Source organism: Liolophura sinensis, chromosome 1, assembly GCF_032854445.1.
Source record: "Liolophura sinensis isolate JHLJ2023 chromosome 1, CUHK_Ljap_v2, whole genome shotgun sequence".
Lineage (NCBI taxonomy): Eukaryota > Metazoa > Mollusca > Polyplacophora > Chitonida > Chitonidae > Liolophura > Liolophura sinensis.
The window spans coordinates 80681607-80707018 of record NC_088295.1 but is presented as its reverse complement, the minus strand read 5'-3'; the positions used below and the strand labels follow the sequence as shown (position 1 = coordinate 80707018).

The 25412-nt window shown below is 39.0% G+C and overlaps 1 protein-coding gene across 3 annotated transcripts in view; it reads right to left on the bottom strand.

Moving 5' to 3' along the window:
- LOC135461724 (dual 3',5'-cyclic-AMP and -GMP phosphodiesterase 11A-like) overlaps positions 1 to 22086 on the bottom strand; it is a 79327-nt gene extending 57241 nt beyond the window's left edge. For 2 of the 3 annotated variants that reach the window (XM_064738924.1, XM_064738926.1), the window contains exons 1-2: positions 21848 to 22086; positions 19534 to 19640 (exon numbers count right to left, since the gene is read on the bottom strand). The gene's annotated coding sequence lies outside the window, so the exon portion shown is untranslated. Of the gene's footprint in view, positions 1 to 19533; positions 19641 to 20924; positions 20964 to 21847 lie in introns of those variants that run through there. The other variant, XM_064738925.1, reaches the window with a different exon arrangement.
- Between the last annotated feature and the right edge of the window lie 3326 nt (positions 22087 to 25412).

The window sequence follows — 25412 nt, the reverse complement described above, 5'->3', positions numbered from 1 at the left end:
CAAAAAGGTGTATCTAAAACAGTTAAAATTTCAAAATAGAATATGTGACGTCCAGCACAATGTGAAGGCAGTGTTCCCTGTCAGTACAGATCCAGTGTTTTAAGAAAAATTTTCTTACCAAAAAAAAAAAAAATCACTTTCGGAAAAATGACATTTTGTTGGTTGTAAACGTGTTCTTTAGTGTCTGATCTTAGGCATATGTGAAAATCAACTCGGTGGGTGAGGCATTTAATTGAACAAAATACCTAGTAAAATATCAGCGCGAATTCCTCGATATCATACTTTACAACCTGCTCGTCTGTGAAACAGCAAGACAGCATTAACCTCCCTCTGTTCTATTAAAGAGCCTTCTAGCTCAGGATTTTGAGCACCACATGTTTGAATGAGAGAGTGAGTGCCTAAGTGAGTGCCTGGGGTTTAACGTCGAACTTAATAATTTTTCAGTCATATATGACGAAAGTCCTTACACTGCATGTAATGTGCCTCCTTGTTGCAGGACGGATTTCCACCGCTCTTTTATCTAGTGCTGATTCACTGAGGCGACTTACCTAAGTAAGCCTCCCCGACCGAGCCATTATACTGATACTGATCAACCAGTCGTTGCACTACCCCCTCATGCTGAACGCCAAGCTAAGAAGTAACAACTTTCTCTTTTAAGATCTTAGATGTGACTTCAACCTGGATTGACCCTGAATCTACCACCTCCCAAAGCGGACGCTCTACCAACTGTGCTTTAGGGGCCGGTCAACATGTTCGGAGATCGTGACGTAATAAAACAAAAGTGCGATAAAAGTGTGGTTCTGTGACTACGTAGCCGTCCAACTTTGGCACATACAGGCCGAGCATAATCCACAGCGACCGATAAACCGATGGCATGGATTTTGGTGGCTCGGCAAGTTCCAGTAAGCGGCTTCTGTGATCGGAGCCTGTCCTTCGCGCGAATCAGTTCTTCGTTCAGTGATTCTCCAGTTCTGTCGCTCAGGTTGATGGGTCAACTTGACCTCACTATAACAAATAGATTCGAACCATATAGTGTGGGGCTGTAGGTGGTGAACACTGAATACCTGGGACATTCCTTTATATATTTGTACAAGAGAGACACGAACATGAACGTAAAATGAACGGAGCAAATTTACTGAAACTCATAAGTGCACGTGAACATAAATCAACTTGAGGATGATTGAAATTCTTTCTTCTAATCATACACACTTTGCTCTTCTTTCCATTAAAACTGCTGTTTTTCAATATCTGGGGACTTTAGTCTTTACAGTGAAATTAAAGATGTACAACAAAGAGAGGGAAACCAGGGCAGCCAGATAGCTTGCAAATGGTCAGGAGAAATACGGCCTGTTGTCAATATACCTCAGTCAGGGTTTTATTCTAACTGTTCATGTAAATGCGTAAATAGTAGCAATTTATCCGCACCCTATTGCCATGGATAGGCAGAATTGAGTGAACCAAATGCCATGATGTTAACTGTACTTTTTAAACGTCACTGGTCTAGAATTACTTAAAATGCTGTCATCATATTTAACACACAATTAAAACATGAAAACAACGCTGTGTCGTTTTTGCTTCCAAACTGAAACAACACATACCTAGTTTTGCATACAGCTCAGATTTGTTCGACAGTTCAACGTTAATGTAGACCCAGATAGAAATAATGTGAGGGTCGTGGTATTGATTTCCCTCATGATAATTACACGCCCAAAACGCATCGCCAATTTATTTCTCCCTCTTAGGTTTCTCATAGGCGTGTAGACTTGAGACAATATTTGACATTTAAGATAACATGATTCAGTCATCAAAGGTAAATACGGAAGTCTGTTATCAGTATTTCTCGCCTATCAAAACCCTAATCAGACCTTCCCGCATAACATATATCATACAGATCAGTCCAGAGCATAGCATATTTCAACAAGACTGTAGAGGATTAGTCAAACGACTCCAGCTGATGTGGCTGAATGGCACATTGTAGTCATTGTATCGAACAAATGTGCGTGAATACTAAAATATAGTATTCATTACCATCCGGCAATGAATACTGCAACTGTTGACAATTGTCCTGGGAGCTGAACTCTCGCTTAACACATAGCAATGTCTTTTAGTCCAAATCCATTCAAAGAGCAATTTTCGAATGGCATCATGGCAGAATGTTAAGATGCTGGATATTTTTACGTAGCGTGTTTGAATGGGCTTTCGTGAAATGTTAAATGCTCATGTCAATTTACCACTCAAAAGGAGAATGTCCTCAAAACCCAGTCAAATGTTCACAATACGACCTTTATCTCTTTGTCGATGATAACTCTGATGTGTATGCTAAATATACATACTAGGATATCTTGTAATCAATTCATTTGGTATCCATGGACACAAATTCACAAATAATTCCCAGCTGGTTTCACTAATGAAGCCACTTAGCATCAGCTTTTACATATCTCTATATATTTATAGATATTTTCATGAAATATTTTCGTGTGAATATTTCGAGTACAGAAATATTAAACCCTATATTAAGACAAACATATTTTACTAGTGGAAATAATCAAATGTTGTATATAATTACACCTTCTATTTTTAGTTCCATGACAATTCCCTAGGCCTATTTCATCTTTCCTACCATCTGCAAATTGCAGCCACTGGCCTGTATGTATGTAGCAATTCGATTTCACTGACGTCCACGTTCATACAATATTTATGACATTGATCAGCGAAGTTTCCACTGGGAGTCCATTAATCTTAGTCGCTTGAAGAAGGTAAAATGTAAACATTAGGAACTGATTATTTGAGAGTATAGGAGACAGGATTGAAGGCATGATCTAACACTCGCGACAAAGGCATTAGAATGCCTTTTGTATGTTTTCAAACAGAGAATAAAGTTAATCCTGTTTGTCATATCAATTACCGGTCAACACTAATTTTGACTGCTTTTTAAAGTCTAAACTTAAATCACGAATATATGTTCAATATACAGTAAAGCGATACAGCCTACAAAACAACAGACGGCTTCCTATAATAGAGAATTCTCAAAGGAAATAATGAATCTCCAAAAACCATTATATATGGATGTCTAATATACAGAGTACAAATAAAGACGATACTTTCTCCATCGACTTTGATCTTAACCCGATCGTCTCTTATGAGAATGGGATGAAGATGAGTTGGACATGTGGGGGAGGTCTGTTATCAGATGCCAACTTCTCCTCTCCTGAATTTTCCTACCCTTAGGCGTACGTGGTATGATAGTAGAGTTACAAACACTTCTTATTTATTTTGTTTTACAATAAGACATATAAGACATACAGTACAGAGAGTAAAACCAGAGCAACAACGACATTGTGACAGAGTTATAATTTTATTCTATAACTGTTCACTTAAATGATGAAACAGTGGCAAATTACACGCCCGCTTGACTCATAGTTTAAACAAGAAATGGGGGGGGGGGGGGGGTCCTGCAATTTATTCAACGTTACTGGTCTGAAAGCTTCAGAAAAGTTACAATAAGATAAAAAAGGATTTCCAGAAGTCAGTTCAATATAGCCAAAGATGACTGTGTTCAGCAACTGCGGCTAAAAAATCATGTTTTTGACTGATTAGAGAACTAGTTTTAATTCATTTTCAAGCTTCTTCATTCTGCAAGTTATAAAGGTGTGCTTTTCTGTCATCGCGTTTAACTAGAACGGATAGATCTCACCACCAGTCTGACGTTTACGTTAGTTTGCCTTGTCATAATTTGTCATGACATTTGGGGCCTCCATGGCCGAGGTGGTTAGCGTGCAAGCACGCCACAATTACCCAAGACCAGACCATGCTTGCTTCCTCTCCGGTTGAAGGTTACCAACAATCTCTACATGGTCGTGGGTTTCCCCCAGATCCTGCAATATTTCCCCCAACAATAATGATGGTCGCCGTCGTATAAGTGAAATATTTTTGAATTCGAAGTAAAACATCATTCAAAAAAATAACTAAATTACTATGTCACATGTTATAGACCTTTCATCAATAAAAAAAAATCTACAAATTTGTTTTTCCAAATAAGTAATCCACTTAAAGGATAACGTTAGAAATTTTACTTGTGTTTGATAAGTTTGATGCAGATTTAAAGGCAGGCTGTTAATGAAAATGGACTTGATGATTTCGCAACACGCTACAACAATGTTTTTCTTTCTGATTGTGGCAAATGAATGCAGCGAAATAAGTATCGTTGAAAACTGATGGAATGTTTCGTCTAGATAACAACCAGCACAGCAGAGATCCATCGTTACCCATGATCAAGCAGTCTAAGCTATAAGCATATTAATCATGAATGCTTATACCCCGGTCATAACCGACCTCAAAGTGAATTTTCCAATTTGCTATGTCCAGAAACTCGTGACCTGTGCCGAGAAGACGGGTAGAGATGACGGTGGTGATTTGTGGGGTATTTGGTAACACAATACATACTCGTTATCAGGGAGTATTACCACTTACTGGTGAGATTGATGACTGAGGGTAGGTCCTGGACAGACGGTGGTTTAGTCGATCGATCACAGTGATCCTACTAACCATCTGCTCCCCCCTCCCCCTCCCTCCTCCCCTCGCTCCGAACGTTAAACACGTACCTACGGACAGCGGCTGTCTTACCTGAGCTATTACAGTTTCATCACAACACGGTCGTATCCCACCACCAATCAATGACAGGAGCCACGCCCCTCTCACACTGATCAAGACGACTCTATTGTGATTTATGCGATCAAAAGTAAATCCGACAAGGATAAGTTTGACCGGATCCTTGTGTTCCGTGGAACTGAAGTCAAATAGGATTTTGTTAGGGCTGGTTACTGATTTCATTTGACAGAGATATTCATCAACAGGAAGCTGTATGGATTTACTCTTCTGACCGACCTTCAGTGTTCAGTTGATCGTTAGTCACCGATGCACTTATTGATTTAGTATCACTCCTTCAGGCGAACGTCACGCTAACTGTATATTCTATAACCACAAAACGCTTTATTTCAAGGATCATCAATTTTCAAATATTCGTATTTAAGATACATGTAGGTCCAGTAAGCTATGACTATAATCCTTGAAATCTGAATATAATACACAGTTCCGGTTTCATTTGACAGCAGAAAGTTTTATTAAAATTGTTTCACAATATTCAGTTAAACCGAAGGGTTAACACAATGGCGGACAGTATTTTTTTTAACAAAACTGTCAGAACACAGTACTCGTTGACAGCAATGCCTGATCATATTGTGACTAATACAGTACATTGTTGCCTCACTGTGTGATCAATGTAGGCCTATGCCTGCTGACAACAATGTGGGACCAGAATACTTGTTGACAACCTTTTGGGACCAGGATAGTTGTTGACAGCTATGTGGGAACAGAATATTTGTTGACAGCAACGTGGGACCAGAATACTTGTTGCCAGCCATGTGGGACAAGAATACTTGTTGACAGCCACGTGGGACCAGAATAATTGTTCACAGCCACGTGGGCCCAGAAGGCTTGTTGACAGCTATGTGGGATGATAGTATATTCACTGAGAGCAAGGTCACTCCATTACCTTTGATAGCAATTTGTGATCACAGTGCTTGATGACAGTACTGTGGGATTACAGTATATGTTGACACCACTGTGTGATTTCGGCATTTGAAAACAACAGGACGGGTACCAAGGTACTTGCTGACATGTAATGTTGGTCCACAATGCTTGTTATTAACAACCAATATTGGACTTCGTCAAGAGACATTCAAAAGATTTATAACTTTCGAATACTTACCAGTTAAAGATCTTATCATTTGGTCAAATGGAGCTCCATCCGGGTGAATTGTTTATGTTGTGGTATTATTTGGGCCGGAGGGCCTCCATGGCTCAGTTGGTTATCGCGTTAGCGCAGCGTAATTACCCAGGAGTTTCTCACCAATGCGACCAATCTGCGGATGGTCGTGGGTTTCCCCTGGGATGTGCCCGGTTTCCTCCCACCATAATGCCGGCCGCCGTCGTATAAGTGAAATATTATTGAATACGGCGTAAAACATCAATCAAACAAATAAATATAAGGGCTGATGACACACTGATTCCCTGAAGTTCTCTTAAGCGGTAACAGATTTGATTTGATTTGATTGGTGTTTAACGCCATACTCAAGAAAATTCTGGTTCACAACATGGTGACCCCAGGAGACATCCAACCTTTGCTTGTTTTTATGGTTTTGGAGTCTTGTCTTAAGAAAAAATCGCGAAAGAAAATGAAACTTATTGTTGTAGAGACCATAGGCTATGTAGACATTATTAATACCGTTTCTGAGCATGCGTATCCAATGACATTTTGTCGCCTTTCTTGCTTTGTTCAGAGTGTTTAAAATAAATGAAATTAAACAAGACGTACACCACTTTCGGAAAAGTTTTCGGGAAAATCTGAACGATGTGTAAACAGCACGTGATGTTGACCAATATAAAAAAATAAAAACTGGGCACAGTTTTATTACATTCAGCTATTTAGAGGTTAACTACTTCTCATTAGAGATTTTCATCTCACCAAAAATGAGTAAAAATATTACCATTTGAACATTTCCATTAACAGTCACAAAAAATGCACATCGAATCGTAATGTGTAAATAAACTTGCTTTTGTGCTCGAAACACTAATAACGCATGTCAATGCTTCCTGAATGCTCGTATTTCTACAATCTCTCCTATTGTCTATATATATTCTATATCTGAGATGATTATGTTTATAACTGCAGCTGTTACTTCATACTCTTCGGCCTAAATCTTAATTTACTTAGGCTGTATTATCAATATATCGATGTCTCCGCTAAGTAAATATATCCCTTCACTTTATCACTACTCAATCGAAAAACGTTTGTCCACAAGATAATCAGGCTCGGAAAGATCACAGTTTCCGTCCGCCATAGCTGATGTAAAAAAATATCCTTTCTTTAGTGAGGAGCGGGGGGGGGGGGGAGTCGAACGGCTTTCTTTTCCTGAATACATATTGGCTCCGGCGACATATGGTCCGAGCACTGGCACATCACGGACCTAGCGGGTGGATTGCACTTCGGTAAACAGTCAAAGGTGGGCATCGATTAGGGCTATTATGGTCAGCTCGCTAAGTAGTGCGCTGAGGCGAATATCAGAAGTTATATTCCCTCTCGGTTTAGTTTAGTTTGATGTGAGTACAAGTCCGGCTCATGCTGGCTTCCTCTCCGGTCGAGCCTGGGAAGGTCTGCCTGCAACCTGCGGATGGTCGTGGGTTTCCCGCGGGTTCTGACTTGTTTCCTCCCACCATAATGCTGGCCGCCGATGTATATGTGAAATATTCTTGAGTATGGTGTAAAACGCCAGTCAAATAAAATAAACAAATACTGTATTGTTTAAGAAGGCATTCGAAGTTGTAAATGAAGTTGAGGAATATGAACATAAGCGTTTATATGAAATGGAACATATTTGGGAGAACACCATTCAAATAAATAAAAAATCATCAAGACAACCAACAAGCTTCAGTAATCAACGGATAAAGAAACATATCTTAAATCTGAGTCGACGCCGTTATGAGTTGACAGTAACGCTTGAATAAATGATTTTAACCTTTAATAATGAGCAGCCCATTGATAAAGGTTATTTTATGTCTAGGTAGAAATTCCATAATAAGATTGACGCGGGTTCTTTTTCGAGTGACGTCGCCAACTTCAAAGCACCTGTCAATCTCCACGAGGAAGAGACAATTCATCAAACGACCGATCTGTATGAGTTCGATATTTGCGCTTCTCATCCACTCACTGACACACTAATGGTATACAGTAGCAAACAACAGAACGTCATTAGACTTCAGGCTTTTGGGATATTATTTTTTTCTCCTCAAATATTGGAAAACGTGATCTATTCATTCTAAAAGGTTTAATCTGATGACGTATACCGTTCTCTATCGATCTAGAAATAGCAATATATTTATCAGCTTATTCTTCAGCAGATCTATCGGATCTCAGCTGCAGCTTTATCACAAAGGGAAATGGCAGACTTGATAAGTGAGGCTACTTCAGTCGTTCCTTGTCTTGGGAGGAAATCTTAAGGCTCTCTGCAGACAGTTATTAATAACCGTTATATACTGCCATGCATGCAAACTCCACTGTTCAAATGTCGCATGCTATATATATATATAAAAAATCTAATTGTTTCTATGCCCTACATGGATAAACTTTCTTCATATCGTAGGATACTGGAGTGCGCTCTTATATTACGGTAATAAAATTTGGAAAATAAGATTAATACTTACACTGATTTATTAATGCATATCCTCTTGCCTACTGCATGTATCAGATCAGCTCTACTACATTGACGTCAACCATTATAAAGAATCAAAACCACAATGATATACAATCTGTGAATCTTGATTAATACACACGTATTGCACTGGCGCGCCGGGATTAGAGATAAATGTGTTTACTGGCATGGTTTCCTAAGATAATCAAGTTTAAAAAAAATTCGAGTGGTATATGTAGGCCTACAAACGGTGTGTTATTCTAGTGACGAGACGGTAAACACATTGGAAATCTATGGAAGAAAAGCACACTTTCTAAACGGTCATTGACCTCAGTATGTTACAGCGCTGAGTTGTTAGGGCATTCCTGGCGTTAGTTCAAACAAATGGCGCTGAATTCTTCTCCTATGAGACGTTGTCAGACTCTACCTGGTTCTTAACTACTCCATGCATGCGTCTAAATATCTGATATTCGGAAACTTTTCTAAAGCCTTTTATGGCTGAGTCACAGTGAGGATAGCACCTCGGCTCTGTCAGTTGTAAGTCAGTCGTCTCACCACTTGGACGGTTTGGTTAACGAGCCCATTGTATAGGTGTTAAGAATGTCTACATGTGACCATTCCCCAAGTCGGTGTCAAAATGGATGGGCTGGTGAAACGTTTACCCAAACACATAACCAGGAACTCGGTTAATCCTCAATTACAGAACCGATGAATAAAACATCCTGACAAGGCGAATCAAGCCATGCGCCCCACAGGCAGACGTCTGAATAGAGTGCAGATGAACATACGGGATATACGAGCGATTTCTGCACAGACTATATAGATCCACCTCGCCATTACCTGCCTATTATCACAGCTTATGATAGTTCATACTCGACTTGTATCATTATGCATAGCCGGGACAGAATAGAATTGGTAATAGTTCCTGTCAAACGAAATACAGCAGAAGTCACTGACAGTGTGCTCGATTACTAAGGTTTAAATAGCTCCACATTCTAAAGTTTCTCATGTAGAACAAGTAGAACTAAGAAATAAAATTCAAAAGCTGGATTTTATAATGAACTGTTACGAACGTGTACATGTACCAATGTATACTTGTATACAATGTATACAATGTATACTTGTATACAATGTATACAATGTATACTTGTATACAATGTATACAATGTATACTTGTATACAATGTATACAATGTATACTTGCTTGCTTCGTTTCTAAATAGTAATTGGCTTCATTGTTTCATTCAACCCCTTTTTCACATTCTTAACTGTTTTACTTTTCCAGGTGATTTATTACCTGTTAAATTAGTTCCGACTATATTTTAACACTGTGATCAATGACTGTGTCGGTGTGAAAGTAAATTTTGTTCTGAATTAGATTGCCAGCAGTAGTACAATGCCAACTCGTGCTGGGTTCTCCACAACATGGCCATATTCGACATATAACGAGTCGTTGTGAAGAGTCAGAAATCGCGTTTGATTGATGGGGTGCAGACGTTGCTTGTAATGTTAACGCTTTAGTATTTTTTCTTTCATCGTTCATTTCTTTCCCTGTACTTCATGCGAATTTTTGTCATAATTTTTGCGGGTTAGGAACCACAAGCTGTCTTCTTGTATATATGTTGTTGGGCTTGATGTTGCCTATCACCAAAAATACCTAGGCAATCTTCTCAAGATAGACACCAACATAGTACAATCCTTCCGAGCACCGGAAGAGAGGCACTGGTCACGAGTGTCACTCCACATGAAATCAGGCCTGCCATTACTTTGGCCACGGGTAATCAACCTAGTTCGGGTTACTATGTGATTTCAGTACTCATTCTAGAGGGATAGTCAACTTTAAGTCGGAGACAAACCAGTAAACAGGTTCCTGCGAGATTACTCGATAATCATAGGAGACAGAATGGCGTGGCGGTGTGAACTGTTTCGACCTTCCAGTCAGAGCCATTTGCTGACCACCTGTAAAATAACATCTATCTCAGAGAGCTGTTTCGCCCAAGCAATTGTTCGTCGTCGTCCTGAAACTTATACGTATACGAAGGACGTGATCAATATCGCTTCTTAGTGATATATCCAGTAAAGAGCAAGCTGTATTTCCAAAATAAGACAGGAGAGCTATCCTTAATATGTCTGTCACTTCTACATCATTCACCCTCGAGTGAAAAGCGGATTAAATGAAACGTAATATTATGGATGACGTAGTAAATGAAAACCAAATGTTTGTCTCTAAGACTCCAGTATTTTATTTGTCTTTGCACTTACAAGAAAGTATCAATTATTACGTAATCCAAAATTACGGCCACGTGGTTTCAAGTTGATAACTGCTGTTAAAGTATATGTTCGGATTTTTTTTTTTCACATTAATATCAGAGATGCAAGGTCCTACTAAGAGCGAAGGCAGAGCAATGTCAACTCCAAAGCGGCACAGTGTAGTATTTCGTACATCTGCTGTAAGAGGCGGTAATGGCTAAATGTGACACTTTCAAGAAATACTAGAAATATACACATTCAGGCAAACCGCATATGGAAACCACGAATTTATTTCGAAGTCGGTTTTCATCTATTGCAAAAAACTTTGTCTTTACATTCTTTCTTTTCCATTCCTCTTGGTGGCATTTAGTATAGCCCTAAGTATGGCCTAAACAGTGGTAAGTGGCTGGGTTTAATGTTACCTGGAGAGTTTACAGGAGGAAACGTGCAGGAAAAGGTTGTATCAGGCTTGTGGTTATTTGGAATCTCCTGTTTTAATATCTTCTCAAATACATTTCATCTTTTCACCTGCCGTTGCCCTATTCCAAAAGATGGCGTTTATTATCTGTGAAGAGAGCATTTATTTTAAAGTATTCTCTGATTAAACCGGAAGCTTCTGTCTGCGAACCAATCGTGATATCGAACCCGTGATAAAACCTGCTTGTTATATGTCAGGTCGTATGATATAGGCTAGGCAAATGCCTCGGGAGCTCAAAACACAATTCAAAAGGGTGATAAAAAGACTGTCAGATAAAGGTCGCAATAAAGTGTCAAGGTGGACACAAAACATCTGCCTTAAGGTTTCCGCGACACAGTTTTCAAAGGAAAGGTTACACAGCCGAAGGCTATCGGACAAAGTTACTAAACCTTGGCTCATATCGGTACATTTTGTCAATTATACAATACCTTATCCTTAACGGGAAGTTCGCTATATGGACGCATATACAATCGCAAATAGAACTAATGGCTACGGTTTTAGACACGTCCGAGTGGGGAAAATGTGTATCGGAGACAATAGTATCTTACATTAAATGCCACCACCATTTCTACGGATTCGGATCGCGCGAACAAAAGAAACTTGCCAGAAGACTAGGCCTTTATGACAACGAGACTGTGTAACTTCACTCTCCAATCAAAGAAGGGTGAATCTGTGAACAGATCCCATAACACTTTTATACATAAGCTATCCAGGTCGCTGGAAGGTGTCTGATTTTTTGTCATCACTCAGTCCTTCACGGTGACACTCTGTGGTTAACCAGTCCGCCGAAGAAGATATTCAACTTCCTTTCCACACGTTATATTATATAAATAAACATTCTAGTGAAAACGGAACATCTATTTTTCTAGGTTTTTAGTCGCCTATTGAGAAACTAACTGATGACCACGAACTTTTCGGAGAGCGCGTGTTAACAACCGAATGCCTAGCTTCTCCATATTCGTCCCTTTATCATATGTGCGAACACGCTCTTTCTATTACAGTAAATGGTCTGCTCATACAATCATTTACATTAAAGGTTTTCTAAACAACTTCCCAAGCAAATGGTCTAATATAAACGACTATATACATGCAGCAGGGAGAGCAAAACCAGAGCAGCTCCGCAGGGTGATAGTTGGCAAAGTGGGCACACGGACATGTAACCGGTGAAATCCGACCTCTTCCTGTTTCCATCAGTTAGGGTTTTCTTCTAACTGTTCACTTGAGTGTTCAAATAGTAGCAATTCATACGCCCCCTTGCACCATTACTAACGCGGAATTAGGTAACCAAATGCAGTGACTGATGTTCGCTGCAATTTATTAGATGTGACCGGTCAAGAATTACACACGATGCTGTGTTGCCATCACATTTAACTATTCAAAGGTACCAAGGGATTCCACAGTATACTACATAATCCTGGTTTATTCAGGAATATTATGTAGAACACAATTAAGGACGCACTGCACACAGAATGAAACCAGAGAAGTGACGACAGTGTGATAACTGGTAAATGGTCACATGTAACCGGTGAAATCGAACCTCTGGTCATTTTACCTCATTTAGGGTTTTATTATAAAATAAAATATTATTCTAGTGGCGCCAGGTGTTACAGTCATTTAAGTCCCTCAAAAACTACCTTGGTGTCGACTGGCAAGTCTATGCCTCGTCCATACCACCGCAAATTGAACCTTCAGACAAGTACTATCTTGGTACTGACTTCACATGGTTCACTTCTCATCTAAGGCCCCCCTGCGTTTATTTCCAGTCTTCATGGTGTCACTTCCATTTTTGTCTGCTTCACAGACTGAAGTAGATTCACAGTTAAGCAGTTACTGGTTAAGTCATCTAAATGGAGAAGATTCCGCTATTATTGCCTCGTCAATAACAAAAAATAGACTGCACTTTCTATTTTGAACTTCCATGAAGACTTACTGGTGAACGTAAAGCGATCAATATTTGGTCATACGGGAAAACTTGTTACCTGACCAATGTTGACATGCCTTGCTAAACCGTATAATGCGTAATGTTTCAAAAATACTCTCAAGGCTGAGAACAAGGTGGCCTTGGAGTTATTTTGGACGCCGTGAAATGTCAAGAGGAAGCTATATATCAGGTCTGCAAATTGTCGCAGAAATCTTCAAACAAGCCTCGCCAGAAAAAAACAGCACGTATTTAGTTTCAGTTTTAACTCAAGCTGTGTAATTTCAATCGATGACCCGTTTGAAGTTCCTAAGATCAACACAGAGTAATGCAATAACAGGCCGATCGTCTAGCAGGCTGGAAGCTTTTTGTTTTAAATACCATTTCTATATTTAACCGGTCAGGAAATGGTGGTCTACATGGTTTGCGTCTAAAGAGTCGGTCTCGCGCTATAGACGGCAGACCATTGGCAACGAGATTAGCTTCATCTTTACGCAAAACACACCAGGTGAATTAAGGGCTCTTTATCCATCAGTCTCTATCCCATTTCTACAATGTGAAATATTTTTGGATGCACAAAACAGCTAAATAAGCTTTGGACATAGTCTGTCACTTCTTATGCAGTCTTTCGTTGAAATATTTTTCGTTAATTTGAAACAAGTTCAAATCAGAAGTTATTTTTCTACTTTTCAGGAATCAACAGACAGTGTAACACGATGCCCCACAAAAGTCAATTCCACGAAGTTAGAAAAGAAAGGCTTGTCCTCTCATGGATCCAGAATACCCATGACGACCTGAAACAGGCCCTTGGCTGCCTGAAGAATTATACCGATTAGCTCGAGATCGACATAATGTCACCTATCGGAGAAATCAGCGCCATGCTGCTGAGCTATGACACTCATTAGTCTAATAAACAGTATACATTATTATGCATAACTGAAAAGTGACATTGGCAAACAGGAAATAATATCTTTATTAACATGCCTTAAATAAATGGAATAGACTGTTAGTTTCGTCATAGAATAACAACATGTTTATATAGAATTTCTTTATTTAATGAAATATTGTATCACACTTCCGAACTGACTACAAATTTCTGAGGTACTGGATGTAGTGCGGATTGTATTCACTAAGCTGAGTTATCAACGTGGAAACCAGCAGAGAACTGGCCTGGTTTTTTCGGGCGGTCACAAGATGGACAATGAACGGTGCCATTAGACCAAACGACCTCTCTCCCAACTCTTACTTTTAACTACGCCTTTATTCTCGTGTTCACTTTAAAGACACTTTCAAAAGGCTGAGGTTATACAATACATTTTCACACAGACAGAGATTCGTGGTGCAGACAAACTAAAGGTTGTCATTTGCTAATGAACACACTTGTTTTCCTGTCCACCATATCGGATAATTCGTTGGTTTTCGTCCTGGCAATAAACTTGGCAACTTTTACGTCCCACTTTCTCCACAGTCTGTCGTGTCCCACTTAGCACCGATTAAGATTTACATATGTTATATTCATGGGTGTGTAGCAGTGGTCTAAACTCCAGGTGTCGGAGCGTTCATGTCATTTATTTAACCGAGATCTGCTTACAAAACACGCACAAACGGAGAGTGCATGCAGAGTACAGCTTTGGTAGTAGACAAGGTATGCAACTCTAAGGTGCGAACAGGCTGAGAATCCATAACGCATAGAAATGGAATGAACAAGAAAAAATCCAAAATTAACGACTAAAGTTACGGTAGCATATACATGTACATGCACATGTACATGAGTATATCCCAAAGTTTGTATACAGTATTAGGGAATATATATTGCCTTCTTAAAAACGAATTTTGTATGTGCTGCACCCAATTACCTCCCTTAAAGTCGCTCTCCCGTTAAAAAGGTACGATTTTAGGCGTAAACTGTTGTTACGTAGGACCTCAGAAAATGGCTGATGGTAAGTTTCGGAATTCAAGCGGCATAAATCAGTTGAATATAATTAAGACGTGCAGCATAAGACCTAGCTTTAACACAAATTTTAAGTTTGTAAACGGATTTGAAAAGCCTGGGATAAAAGTTATGTATGTTTTAATCCATTGGAAGGTGATCTTAAAATCCTGGCCATAACTGAATGTAATAAACACCTTCAGCTGACTCTTAAGCTGAAAAACATTTACTTCATTTAAAATCTCTGCATATTTCTGCGACCCTCAAAGGCTGATATAATGTTTTTTCACATTATGTTATGTAGAAAATATTTGTCACTGTCGTCACATAACCTACATAGTGCATGCTTTAATAGACGAGGTCAAGAATCGCAAGGCCAATTCCCAGAACGACATTTAGCACAAACTACCAAAAAACGATGAAAGTATATAAAGTACGAAAACAAGACCAAGCCATACAAGGAGAAGCAGTCAACAATTTTGAATGATGTAGGAAAGACGCAAGGTATGTTCTAGGCGACTGAGTGAATCCAGTATTCAAACCGTGTACCATGCGAGAATATAAGTTAATAAAATAAAATATAATAATCGGTAATAAAATGTGCAAAATGTTGCGCTTTGGCCTCAACTGTTTGTTTTTTTTTTATCCAAAATGGCTACCCAATTCCACATGATGAGTATATCATCATTAGCCCTGGGTTAAGCGGAATTAGACACAATCATGAAGCAGTGCCAGAGATTCTGAACGCTCTGTCCACATTCACTGACAAGAGAATTATACTCACTGTAAAACTTAGAGTGAAAGAGTTTGGAGGAATAACCATGACACACAAGTTTTTGCAGTAATAACTTGTGACGTTGATTGAAATCGTCACATAACACACAGGATCTAACAGATCCTACAAGGCGAGATATGTACACGCCATATGGAGGATCTTTCGGCATATTACTGTCCAAGTAAGGTTAATTTACCATGCCAAATTTGAAAGTATCCCTCTTGTCGCACAGTCTGCGACAGAGGAAAGATATACCATTTGGAGAGGCTGTGGTTTCCTGTAAATCAGGTGAAGGTGGATATATATCTTTCACAGCCTTTGCAATATATTGATTGTTTAAAGCTAGCAGATCATCAATATAATTTGGTAAATGGGAAAGATCGGGCATGGTTCGACTTACTCCTTAATAGTTTCTGCATATAAACGTGTTCATACGAGAATAGGTATAGGTCAGCCATAAGGGGGCACACAATTGGTACCTATCGGAATACCTATACACTGTTGAAATATGGTTTCCCCGAATTTCACATATATGTTATTAATGAGAAACTCAAGCAACTCCATGAACAACGAAACATTCCATGAATGGTAACCCATGTATTTAGTTGAACTGAAGAAGGCTTTGTTGCCACTGGCGTTAATGCAGCGGTGACAAATTTGAAATTCATGAAATGAAATTCTGTCAATTACATCTGTGTGAGGAATTATAGTATAAAGAGTGGAGAAGTCCCAGTCAGAGATCTCCTACTGTAAGTGTATTTGAGCGTTTAGTTTTTCAGTGAGACGTTTTCAGTTTTTAAAGATCAACATACAGTTAACACCAGAATGTTTTTCAAAAACAGTGCTTTTTCCAAAATGACTGTACTTCTTGTAGTGCCTTCGTTAAGAAGGTAGATGGCTTTATGGCACAGCTCCTCGATCCTGCTTTGCATGGGGATTTATGCATTTTTGGAGACAGGGATAAGGAATCATGAATAAAGTCAGCATTTAACTTCACGCCTGTAATTTAAACCAATTTGAGGTGATCAAAATCTGAAATGAGCAAACCGATTTACCCTGAAAGGGATAAACCTCTTACACATCCAACGAACACTGACGCTGAGGTTAGTGTAAACCATCATGTGTCTGAAACAGTATCTCAAATGTAGTAATATATCAGAAGGAGTTTACGTCATATAACGTCCAAAACAATTTGTCTTCCAAAAATAGTAAAGCTTTTAAACTCCATAATGATTTATAACTGTATTTCACGCAACGATTTTTTGACAATGTACTTCCTGCATTCACATATCTGTGTGATGCAGAAGAAAGAAGTACCGTCCATGCAGATTCTGAACATTGTCAGTAAATCTCTTAACCTAGAAGAAACGACTAAATCTCATCCGCCTTACGGGAACTAGGCTAGTCATATCACCATAAAGTCAGTGGCCTGAAGGAAGCTATATAAAAAATCTAGAATGAGGTAAAGAATGGAAATGCAATCATCGGCAAAGGGGAAAGCCACTACGAACACATAATATGGCAGTAATTGTCATCCTGCTCACTCACCCACATAGCGTTCATCAGGCGGGAATACTGGCTGAAGATGCCAGGCATTCTCTTGGTATAGTGTTTGTTCAAGAAAAAACGATCAGTTCATTAATCAAGCTTATCTCTGACAAAACCCATGGCACTCTGACTCTATAATTGCCAAACCGGCTATTTGATCACCAGTGTGTTAAATGCAGTCCCGCACAGGAACAGTAACTGTGTAGACTGTACCCTTCAGATTAGCAGGTTTCATTTCTTGTGTGAAATCATAAAATGGTAGACCTTTACAGCAATTCCCCACTATAGCTACGAAGAAGTACAACCACGTGATCTTCAATTTGGAGAACTGTTAATTTATAGTTTAAATATAGAAAAGAACTTGGTGACAAAGCATGTTTAAGCACATCTCGGGGCATGTACGGGGCATTAAGAAACTTGAAGGGCTCTAGAATCTAGTTGTATGTCACCTGGCTTCTGATCATCCTTTCACTAAGAGTTCAGCAAACTGTACAACCATTTTCGCACGACAGTGTCATTAATTTATGTGGGCATGTCGATTTAAAATATTTTACAAAAGAACACACGAACAGTTTATAAACGTATCTGACTGGGATTTCTAAACTTACATATACTACCATTCATGTCAAGATTTAATAGATTTAGTTGATTAGTTGGTGTTTTGTTGAACTCATACACCTCGTATATGTTTTGAAGAGTTAAACATAAATATCCACCATCAAGAGACAACATACCTCGCCTAGATCTATATTTGTAGAAGAATCACAAGGGATTACTCTTGTGCAATGTCCCATAAGTACACGAGTTTGATATTGTCCTCGCAAAAAGGCTTCACTTTCAGCCATTTGTTATATACCGCCTACACTTCGGAATCCTACGACAATTGTGGACAGTACCGTGCATCTATGCCCCGCTTAATACCATTTTATGTGTTTCGTATTGTTATCTCTAGAGATGTCAACTGTTCGAACAGTCACATTTTTTAGCGACAAGAGTACTGCATCGCTTTGCAATTTTCACTTGTTGTTCGCACGAAAACGCGTACAATATGGCACACGTCCCGAAGGTATCTTATACCCGCATCATCCCGCTTTTTCTTCACAGAATGCTTTCATTTTATCTTCACTGAGTAATCAGTGAGTTCACAGAATGAAGGCACCTCTTTGCCCTGAGCACTAACGCCTGCCAAAGTGATACCTTTGTCCTTCCCTTCTCCCAATTTTCGCTTATCAAAGAGCACTTTAAAAAATAAACCAGGTTATTGGAGCATTGGCATGCTACGAGGTGGTTTGTTCATAACCAGCGGCCTGTGCATAGACTAACGGCCAAAGCCGGAAGTCCCGTGTGGCACAGCCCTTTCATTATGTCTATCGATGGATGAAGCCATATGACAAACCCTTCTAATATCTTCTGAAATGGTGAATAATTCAGTCGTCTATAAGTCGGGTGTCCATTGGGAGAACTCGGATTAATTAAACAAGTATGTGATTTGTATAGTTGAGATCAGTTCCTACTCAGACAGTTTCGACTCCATGCCCCATCTCACTGACCTGTTTCATTTTGCAAAAGGAGGAACGTGTGGCAAAACGTGTGACATCCTATATCTCCCCATGCCATGTAACAAAAGCTCCATGTATGAACAAAGTTAAGACGAAGTTCTTCCAATTAAAGTACTAGTATGAGCATAGAGAACAGCTCTACTTTACTCTTACCAATGTTGGAAGTACATTCAACAAAATCTTGCAGCTATGCATTAACGACGCTTTGAATATTTTCCTAGTCTTAGATGGCACAAATTCTCCATATAATCGGACGTCGTTGTGTAACAGATGGGCCATCAGCGGTCTTGTTTGACTGCTCGTCTATAGTCTTTTCTCTCTGTCTGTCTGTTAGTCTTGTAGTAATATATACATTCGTTGTGTCTTTCAAAGAGTTTTTGAACCATATCAGGATGTTACATATATATAGGGGCCTCCGTGGCTCAGTTGGTTAGCGCGTTAGCGCAGCGTGATGACTCAGGAGCCTCTCACCAATGCCGGCGCTGTGAGTTCAAGTCCAGCTCATGCTGGCTTCCTCTCCACCATAATGCTGGTCGCCGTCGTATAAGTGAAATATTCTTGAGTACGGCGTAAAAACACCAATCAAATAAATAAATAAATGTTACATATATGTTATCATGTAATATGTATTGCATTTTCAACATCAAGGAAAGGAATGTTTTGATTTGACTTGGTTTTCCCGTGCATTGTTTATTCCCTAATCTCATTATAGTCGACTTGATGTGTTTGATTGCTTTTAGGGTCATGTTGAAATTTTTTTTTACTTAAACTATGGCGGGAAGTTTTATTTGTGGATGAATGAATGGGAGTGCATGGGGTAAATTCCTTACCTTCCGAACTCTACTGATGAACTTCTTCTGGTGTGTTGTAAAGATACCCACTCCATGTTGGTTGAAGACAGGTTAGACTATGTAGACCGTTTATTTTCATCAAGGACCTATGAACAGTGAGAGTGGGGAAATCAACAAATTTTCTGACAAGGACGGAATTGAACCCGCGACCCCTAGTGTCCCACTGTAATGCTTTCCTTTGTAACAATTTCCTAACACTTTTCCCACATACTGTATCGAGCGAGGATAATGGTAATTCTGTTCAATTGTCAACATGACAGACACAACACCATACACATGAGGGAACCTCACTCTATTTGATCACTTTAGGTCAGTCCATACATTAGTGTGTTTAGTTATATAGCCAAAAACCTTTTTTTATTATAACAATATAATACCATTTAATGTACATTACGTTTTGAAGATTACAAAGGCTTTCCAGTTATCAGTTAGAAAGATATAAAGTTTCAACACAATGTATATATCCATACAAGCTCAATATTGTTATTAAGACCTGTTCCTAAAATTACCCCATTGCCTAACTCCAGGTGAGAGTATCATCACCATGCCAAATAGGCTTAACTGCTTTCAGGACCGGTAGTAACAGACCGATGTCAAAAAACAAACTTAATTTAACACGTGATTCAAGGGCATATATTTGTACCCTTATTTTTGTTTTACCCGGTTGACATTATGAGCGCTACACTGAGATAAAACCATTCTTGATCTGTGACCATAATATAATTTTTTTTAATGGTGGTTAAAACCAAAAATGAAGAGCCCGCTTTTACGAAACTTTGCAAACATTTTTGTGACTCTTCTTGTCAGTCATGTCGGCTTATAATGTGTCGTAAGCTTGTAGCTGATTTACTAAGTCTTATTAAAGAGACCCCAGAGCTTCGCAGGTACACTGTCGAAATCCAGTAAAAAGTTAACTGTGTGACAGAATAAACTTCTGCAGAAATTGCTATCATAAGTAGACTACAACGATTATTCAGCCATAGAATCTTCATCATTATGATTTTTTTTATGAATGTGATACTATAGTCGGATTCCACGTAATTTTTGATGAATCTGTCATGTCTTTTAGCTCCGGGCTCAACCATTCACCAAGCATCATTTTATAATAAGCGCAAAGCGAATCTAACACCCCAATGGCCAAAATATCATTTACGGCTTCATCGATGGAGTCTTTTACAGAGCGCAATAAAACAATAAACAACGTCATTGTGTTTGGCTTGGAAATTAAAGTTTTGTATAGAGTTGCTGATATCCACACGTACAGTAAACCTTTCGGGAATGTCAGAGAACCGCTGATGAATTTTCTGTAGCAACATAGTTGTCATGTTAGCCACTTATACCTTTCCGCTCTTTCTATGTTCAACACTTACGATTATCACACGGAAGCATCTGTAGTCAAAAGGGGTGCAGTCACATGTTGTCTTTGGCGATTACCTTGATGCCGATCAGAACACACTCAATAAAATGTCATATTATTCCCCACCTAAATGAACTAAGAATGGGAAAGTCCACAGTAAAACAGCCAGTTCCTATCTAGATGTTTAGACTACTAGTTTAATATCCACGCCTCTTTTTATCTGCAATTAGACGGCATGTGGATACTACATTAGTATCTACGCCTGTTTTTTTTTTTTATCTGACATTTGACGTCACAGAGTATGGTGTTGACTAGTGCGAATCAGCTTGACATGGTGGAGTTAATGTTGTCCTTCATGTAGTGTACAAACCCGCTGAACACCCTGCATGGATAGGCTGTGTATTACAGCCCCAAGCGGAACATCCGAACGACCATCTACACTTTGTACCATTACCTGTACGTCAGTGCCGAAATATTTATTCTACAGTTACACACATATATATATTAGTTAACTATCAGATTGTGTCTACTTTTAAACTACTATCAGTAGAGACGTGGGTTCGTGCTATAAATCAGCACCCAGGTGTTCCTTATGGGAAAGGTGTCCAAGTGTTTTTACAGTTTACCAGGTGTTACCAGAAATATCACAGCAGATGATGCATTTGACAAAACGCACTTGGCTCTTGCGCAAAGTAAACAGACATTAAACCATACCGCAGTCAAAACAGCGAGGGCTGGATGCAAACATGCGGCCTCATCCCCGCCAGATTGTGGCAGCAGTACAGTGCTTTGACGGTGTTAGCCAATGGTATTATAATTATTCATGTAGGTACACTTCCCAAAAGTCTAGGAGCATTTAAGTTTATTGTAATATGGAAGACTTTACAGAAAAGAAGGATAAGTGACATTAACATCAGATACATGAAATTTACTTACCCTTCCTGAGCGATGATGCGTGTATCTGGTGCATGTAAATTTCTGGGAGTTCTATATTCCGTATAGCACCTTCAGAAAGGCTACACCTCGTTAATCAAATGTCTACGACTCCTTTCACTGATGGTCGCGGTCCGCAATATTCACGGTTTATGCGAGATTCAAGACGCTCGAAATCAGAGCTATAAAGCTCCTTGATGATAGAAAATGGTATTGCCCTCCACCGCTGTCCACATCGATATTTCTAGTACAAGGAAAACATGTGACGTGTCTGGTTTATGGACTGATTATTTCTGTACCTGGCCTTAACATATATAGGTCTGATAGCGGGTATCCCGGGGACCGGAGGTATGTGGCTATCCACTTCATATCTGTAGTAGGGTCAGCGCCACTACACACATAGCCCGCTTATATACATGTGCATATTACATCCAACTGATACATATCGATGACACAGAACCACAAATGACACACATGACGGCAATAACACATTGCTCTTGATTTTCAGATTAATTTCATTTAATTTTCAGAACCTTGCAGATCAGATAAAAGCAAAAATAAAGAAAGCTACCTAGGAATTGCTAGGAAACCATCTGTTCACAACTGATCTTAGCGATTGGAAAAATTAATATCCATGGAGAATAATATGCAAGCAATGCCAGAGCCAACTTGTAGAGAACTGCCTTTCTAATATATATATATATATATATATATATATATATATATATATATATATATATATATATATATATATATCATTGCAGAATATCTGATTAAATCATCATCAAATGATCAATTACATCTGTTTCCAAAGTCAAAAAAAGGGGGGGGGGATCAAAATATTGTTCAGTTATAGGACCGTCTACATCACAGACCGACTGGATTCTGGGCGAGTGGAGAGGCCTACGTTAACACAAATCTAAAAGACAACGCTACCTTATTGGCCGCGAAGCTCCTTAGTTGCCCACTTCTCAATTTACATGGCGACGAAAACGACGAACGTATGGCGTCGAAACATGTTTTCGGATTACTTACGGTCTGTAGCATATCACCTACATACATCAAGAATCGCGAAAGAATCAAGGCAAGAATGTGGGAAAAGGCCTTTAAGAAGTCTGTCCGAGTCTGCGCGCTATTAAACCATCCAGGCGTACGACAACATTTACACTTTATTCACATCAAGTTCTAATTCTTTATGGGACCAGCGGTGCACAGACGAGCTAGACACCAAAACGAACCATGGAGTCCCAGCAGTAAGTGTTATTGCTGTAATAACATCAGGGCAGAAGTGAAAGCGGACTACATGGGGAGCTGCACCGCTCGGGACTCCATCGGAGCATCCAGTCAGCCCTGCGCCATTGGCAGAAACCCTTATTTATTATTCATACGTAAGAATCTCGCGGTGGGATTAGTTCGCCAAAAGCTTCCAGAATCTAACGTAGTATGCTCTCGCGAGCTGACCTTTATTTGAGATTCTAACGCTTTCTAATTTCATTAATCTTCCACAACTAGGGGTTTGGAGAGAACACGTCTGTCTGTATGATTTTGTGAGGTTATTGTCCCACGGTCACAGCTTGACAGCACGGATGGGAATCTCAAAGCAATCGCCGTAATGAACAACCCGATGTTAAGAGAAATCTCTGGGCAGAATTGTCTGCTAATGACTATGTATCCCTGCTCGACTGCACAACTTGATTAACCACAACCATCCACCTTTAATTATCGATAGAAACCGATCATCTTTCACCGTCTGATGATGACAAACACCGAGGCGCGGTTTGGAAATAAAGTTCAACCAAGTCAAAGAACACACAGATCGTGAAATTGATGCTGTACCCCTATCATACCCCAAACGAGTTATCAAACGTGTTATATCGTGTTACGTTACTCTACGTGATATGGTACATACTAGTGTACCTCAAATGTCAAGATTTCTGTAAAAAAAAAATTGTTCGTTTTTGTCTTGAAACATTCTCCATTCATTAATCACAATATTGATAATATAAATATATATATATATATATATATATATATATATATATATATATATATATATATATATATATATATATACAATTATGATTCTATGCACGTAGATAACAGATTAGTGAAAACCAGACTCGTGACAATGAGACTGTACTAACGTATCTTGATGTGCCACTTTAACTATAAGATATATTTTCAATTTTAGGTCTGGCATAAACATATTTATCACAAGGCATATTTAATATGAAATAATACATCTGCTGGCATAGCCTACTCTGGACAGTCGCAGTCATTACTATTTTACGCTTTTGTTTTAAATCACACGCATATTTTCGAATTAACGATGATAGTTCCAGTTTTATCTATTACACTTTCGTACAATGTGATCTATGTAGCATTTATACCGTCTTGCATATCCTTCGCTGTGTGGTGTATTCAGTCGTTTAAGTAAACTAGGCGGCATCCTTCAAGCACTTGACTCTGGTCACACTCCAGGGATGGCTGTCATGTGGTCAGTCCAATTAGGAGCTAATAACAGTAATTGGGTGTCATGAGGATCGTCATTGTCAGGGGAGTATTTACTGTAGGTCGATACCATGTGCTCCCACAATTCAAAAAGTCCTCAGTTCAGAATAAGCGTGTCCATTATAAAGATGCGTTTTGATGGCTGTTATTTTCTGAGGATGCCGAGTAATAGGCCTACAAGCGAGTTTGCAAAAGCGTGATGAGTCGGCCACATAACCTGGGAGAATTAAAGTGAAGCTTTAGTGATTGCCCCATTCAGAACTAAGCAAGACGTGCAGGCGAATTCCATCGTCACTTCGAGTGGCAATATACTATATAAACCTCCGTTAGAAAAAAAATATTGTTCACAGATAAATTTCTTTCAGCTATAATAATAAGGTATTTGTCATTGATAACACATCGGTTTCAAACTCTATAAGGGAAACATGGACACTTACACCATGTGCATTTCGTCTTGCAAAACGACACTCAACTCGCCTTTACAAAATTTGGTTGTAACCTTACACAAGTTAAGACACGAATAAATGCATGTATACATGTATATGTCTAGAAACTGTCCGGCAACAAAACGATACAGTAATACAGTGAAATAACTTATTGTCCATACAATGTTTTACGCGATCTCTTGGTGATTCGTTGACATGATCACATAGTACAGAACCTTTCCACAAGAGAAATACATCTACGAATGCATAAAGTAAAAAACAATTTCAGAAATTTACAGAATACCGTACTTTTAGATGCCGACAAAGAAATATAACAAAATTATAACAAATAAAAAGTTGTCTGAGATAGTAATTGATTTTCAACGTGGAACGTTAAAAATTATGCTAAACCACCATGGACCACGTTAGGCAGGAGGAATTAATTTAAATAAATATTAATTGAGGATTAATCAATTGTAAAGTACTTTTTGCGGAAAGCGAAAGCCACAAAATGCATATAGTTCATCGTTTCGTATTTTTAACGATAATGGGAATTTCCTCTGAACTTGTAAATAGTTTCGCAGATTTCACTTTTGTTTGATTTCTGAACCAGCTAAACTCAGTTTTAAGCA